Raw genomic sequence first — 6,000 nt, 5'->3', positions numbered from 1 at the left:
ATAGGAATAAAATCTTAAATCAAAATAGATAATTTGTTTCTTTAGGTCCGATAGACCATTATTTGGTCTCAGCGGACATTAACCATCATCATCATCATCATCATCAATATCTTAATTTTCTTTTAGCTGCTAAATATTTCTCACACCACATTTTTTCTTTGAACTTAGAAGTAACAATATTTTTAATGTTATTAATGTTTTGCAATGCAACATTATTGTCGATCTCCCAATGGTTTAACCAGGCCCTGGTGTCCTTATACCAACCTCGTTTGAGCCTTAGGTGGTTTTGGCTGGAATTTAAAGCTAGCTTAGGAAGTCTATGGTCTCCTATGTTATTGAGTTTGTGCTTGTACAACAGAAGCCTAGTCATAGTTAGACTCTCGATAGGGAAAAGGCCCACTTCTATAAGGAGAATAGGATAGGGTGTATTGCTTTTAATTTTGAGGTTATACGTTATAAAACGATTTGCTCAATATTTCTCGAGGATTCTCTAGAGATGCTGCAACCCCAAACCTCACATCCATATAAAATAACGGGAGTGACTAAAGTTTCAAAGAGGAACTTCTTTCTATCCCACATTATGAGGTTTTCCATTTTACAATTATTTTCAAGACCAAAATAAGCTTTCCATCCCCCATAATCCTTTTCTCAATGTTATAGTTCCAATTGAGCTTGTGATGAATATCAATTCCTAGGTACTTGTAAGAAGACACTTACTCCAAGTTACTACTGTCATACATAAAATTAGCGTAATTGTTCTTCTTAGATTTGATAATCATAAAGTTTTTTTTGTCAGTGTTAAGAGTCATACCTATGGTAGAGCAGAAATCCTTAAGGAGTCTAAGTTTCTTATCAAGATCAGATGGGCACCTTGCGAGAAGAATAATATCATCAGCATAGAGAAGAAGGATGATGACTATCTATATAAAATTCTTGGAAAATAGTAATAACCTAAGCAAAACAATAATATCAAACCTTATTTATATTAATGAATTAAAAAATAATTTAATTTAAATTTAAATATCAAACTATAAATCTACTTTATAAAAACAATAAAACAACATCTAGTGAGGATTCCACTAAATAATAAGAAGAATACCTTAAAATGAAAATAAATATTTGAATCATGAAAATCATATAATAGGCGAATGACAATAATTATAATAAATTTAAACTTTTTATATTTAAATTAATTTTTTTGAAAAAAAATATATTAAAAAAAATAAAATTACTTTTGATTAGATCTTAGGTTTTTGTGATCTATATTGTAAGAAAAAAATGTCTTTTGGATTAATCAGATCATTATTATTTGGTTGACGTTTCGAACCAACTAATGTGGTTCATCCTCGGGACAAAGGTGAAAAAATTCATTTGTCCTAAAGAATAAATAGAAAAGATGCATGAGTCCATAATTATCCATTAGGAATTAGTTATTTAATTAATAAAATAATATTTATTAATTTTTAATTAAAGACTAATTATTATAAACTAGCGGTTATTTTTTATATAAATAGAAATTATTTATTAATAATATTAAATTATTATTTATATATTATGTATGAAATTATAATAACAATTTTTTCATAAAAATATTATAGTTAATAAAATCATAAATATATTATTATTAATTAATAAATTAACTTATCATAAATAAATAATAATAATATATAAATATAATATTTATTAATTTTTAGTTATAGAAGTCAAAAAGGTTCCTTTCTAGTTGAGAGATGATGCTATAAGGTTATACGATAATGTAATTGCCAAGTTAAAGAGCAATGAGGGGTGGTCGAAAGATATTAAGTGTAATACCAGAGTTAAACAAGGTTGCCCCCTCTCCCCTACCTTATTTGGCATTTACATCGACAAGCTAGAAGGTTGTTTAGAGGAAGTAGGTTGTGCTGGGATGATCTTAGCTGGGATAGTCATCATCCTTATTCTTTATGCTAATGATATTGTTCTTCTCGCAAGGTGCCCATCTGATCTTGATAAGCAACTTAGACTTCTGAAGGATTTCTGCTCTACCATGGGTATGACTGTTGACACTGACAAAACAAAAGTTATGATCATCAAATCCAAGAAGGAAACTTACGCTAATTTTAAGTATGAAAATTGTAAATTGGAGGAATTTCTTCTTCAAGTACCTAGGAATTGATATTCATCACAAGCTCAATTGGAACTATAGCATTGAGAAAAGGATTAACGGGGGGTGTAAAGCTTATTTTGGTTTTGAAAATAATTGTAAAACGGAAAACCTCGTAATGTGGGATAGAAAGAAGTTCCTCTTTGAAACTTTAGTCACTCCTGTTATCTTATATCGATGTGAGGTTTTGGGTTGCAGCATCTCTAGAGAATCCAGGAGAAAGATTGACCAAATCCAAAAGTGTTTTATAACGTATAACCTCAAAATTAAAAGATATACACCCTATCTTATTCTCCTTATAGAAGTGGGTTTTTCCACTATCGAGAGCCTAGCTATGCTTAGGCTTCTGTTGTACAAGCACAAACTTAATAACATAGGAGACCATAGACTTCCTAAGCTAGCTTTAAATTCCAGCCAAAACCACCTAAGGCTCAAACGAGGTTGGTATAAAGACACCAGGGCCTGGTTAAACCATTGGGAGATCGACAATAATGTTGCATTGCAAAACATTAATAACATTAAAAATATTGTTACTTCTAAGTTGAAAGAAAAAATGTGGTGTGAGAAAGATTTAGCAGCTAAAAGAAAATTAAGATATTATAAGAAGGTCATCAACCCCACCCTAGAAGATCAAAAGTATCTCTCTGTTTTAACTAGCTCAAAGAATAAAATTAATATAGCTAAGATTAGAACGAACTCTCATGAGATCCATAGTGAAATAGGTCATTGGGCAGTTCCTAAAACACCATGGATGGAAAGGATTTGCCATCTCTGTGAGAATATGAACATCGAGGATGAAAATCACTTCCTCTTATCAAGAATGACGACAGCTCTGCCTTTATCAGCTTTATGGATGACAATGTTGGGGTTCTCCTTTAGAGCTTTAAGGGCAAGAAATTCATCTTTGCTAATGTTTCTTTTGGGAGGCTTAGCCTTCCTAAGACCGATAGCATAGTCTTGCCTGATAACCTTCTTATCATTATCAGGAAGGTCTTTGATACCAAATTCAATGTTACAAATAATGTCATTCATGGGACTCTTATTAGGGGCAAGGGCAAAATTAAGACCCTTATTTTAGAGGTTAAAAACGGATTGACTAGAAATTTTACTAGAGATATTAATAACAATTTTAAAAGGAGAAGAGAAATTATTATTATTATTATTATGGTTAGCATTAATATTATAACTATTATTTGAATTTTTATAATTATTATTATCCTAGGATTCATAAGGCTAGGGTCCCCCTGAGACCTATTGTTAATACAATACGTGGGCCTATGTATCTTCTAGCTAAATTCTTAACTCAAAGGCTCAAACCTCTTATTGGTCATGCTAATTCCTTTGTTAAGGACTCTGCTTCCTTTGTTAAAGAATGGAAGGATATTAGGCTGGATCCTAGTGATTTGTTAGTAAGTTTTGATGTTGTTTCCCTTTATACCAATATTCCTATTCAATAGGCCATTGATGTCATAAATCGGATCACTGACAATGACACTACCAAATTAGTTGGCCACTCCCTCACCTCTACCTTTTTCAATTTTGACGGTGACTTCTTTGAACAATGCTATGGGGTAGCGATGGGTTCTCCTCTCTCCCCTATAGTTGCTAACTTATTCATGGAAGATTTTGAGACTAAAGAATTAGCCTCCACCCAATTTCGTCCTAAGAAATGGAAGAGGTTTGTTGATGATACGTGTGTCGTTTGGCCTCATGGATGCGAAAATTTGAATTTGTTTCTTAACCATCTTAATTCTCAATACGACTCCATCAAATTCACAATGGAGGTTGAAGTGAATGGGTGTCTTCATTTCCATAACGTCAGGTTCTCTCTAGAATGAATGGTGGTTCCCTTTCTCACTGAGTCTTTCGCAAAAAACTCACACGGAGAAATATCTTCATTCCAGTTCTCATCATTTTCTAGCACAAAAATTCAAGATTCTAAGTACTCTAGCCACTTATGCTTTAAGAATTTCGAATGAGAAACACCTAGAAGAGGAAAAATCTCATCTTCTTAAAGTTTTTGAAAATAATGGCTATAGCAGATCTCAAGGCCTCAAAGCTTTTCAAAGGGCCCATAAAGAATCGAGGGTTAAACCTCCTCGTGATGACCCAATCTCTAAGGTGCAGCTCCCATTTATCCAGGGGACCACTGACAAGATTGCCCATATTCTTAAGAGGAATAAAGTTTCTTCTTCTTTCAAACCCCTTTTTACCATTAGAAATTCTCTCAAACCCATTAAAGATCCTATAGACCCTATAGACCCTAAAGACATGAAAGGGGTTTACTCGATCTAAAGTTCTTGTGGGATTCCCTACATTAGGGAAATCAACTGCTCTCTTAAACAGAGAATCCAAGACCATGCAACAGACATCAGGCATAACCGATCGTGTTGATAAGCTCTTGCGGAGCATGCAAAGAAATATAAGCACCATGCTTGCATTGAGGATGCGAAGGTCATTGCGAGGGTTGATCACTTCCACCATAGGAAGCTAAGAGAGGCGATTGAGATTGAGAAGCATTCAATCAATCTCAATAGGGATGATGGGTGGAAACTGAGTAAGAGCTAGATTATGGTTGTTTCCTCTTGATTTTCCCTCGTTATTACCCCTCCCCTTTTTTAATTTTTTTTTCAACCTTTGTGTTTTTATTTATAAATATCTTATTATTATTATTTCATATATATAAAATAATAATATATGAAATAATAAATCATATATAAATAATGGTTTATTATTATTAATGAATAATTTCAAATATTTACAAACAATTAAAAGGCCAATTTTGAGTTATATAACTAAAAATTCATAAATATTATATTTATATATATATTATTATTTATTGGGGTATTTATTTATTTATAATAAGTTTATTTATTAATTAATAAGAATATGTTTATGATTTTATTAACTATAATATTTTTATGAACAAATTTGTTCTTATAATTTCATAGATAATATATAAATAATAATTTAATATTATTAATAAATAATAATTAAATATTATTAATAAATAATTTTTATTTATGTAAATAAATAATGGCTAGTTTATAATGGCTAGATCTCAGTTTCACAATCTTTGTTACAATATTGACCTTCCTAGCCTTGTACAATGTCAAAATTATTTTTGAGCATAGGAATAAAATCTTAAATAAATAATTTGTTTTTTAGGTCCGATAGACCAATGTTTGACATCATCTGTTTTTCAGGTCCGATAGACCCATCATCTATTTTTCAGGTCCATCATCATCATCATCAACATCATCATCAAACTAATTCTTAATCTCATCATCATCATCATCTAATTCTACAATCTCAATCTCATCATCATTTTATTCATTAAATAACTAATTCTTAATCTCATCATCATCATCTAATTCTACAATCTCAATCTCATCATCATTTTATTCATTAAATAACTAATTCTTAATCTCATCATCATCATTTTATTCATTAAATAACTAATTCCATCTAATTCTAGAATCTCATCATCATCATTTTATTCATTAAATAACTAATTCTTAATCTCATCATCGTCATTTTATTCATTAAATAACTAATTCTTCACAACTAATTCTGGACTCTGACTAGAGGTGAGGTAATGCAGGCCTTAAATAAACGTCCATGGAAAATACCCTGTGGATTGTCGAGCCGAGAAGGGAAGCGTGAACTCTAAGTTTATGCGAATAACTAATAAAATATTGTTAATTACACACAACTCATAAGAGTGGCGCATGATATAAACCTGGCTCTGATAAGTTCAGATGTGGCTTCTGTGTGAAAATGGTTTTTTTTAACATACAGTCGAAACCGACAGTCTATTTAAAACGCCGGTGAACCAGGTCGAAACCTAACAGTCC

This window comes from Pinus tabuliformis, chromosome 3_2, assembly GCF_031772625.1.
Source record: "Pinus tabuliformis cultivar Carrire ecotype Pingquan chromosome 3_2, CPIR1, whole genome shotgun sequence".
NCBI lineage: Eukaryota > Viridiplantae > Streptophyta > Pinopsida > Pinales > Pinaceae > Pinus > Pinus tabuliformis.
The sequence above is the reverse complement of the archived record's forward strand: the minus strand, read 5'-3'. Positions refer to the sequence as shown.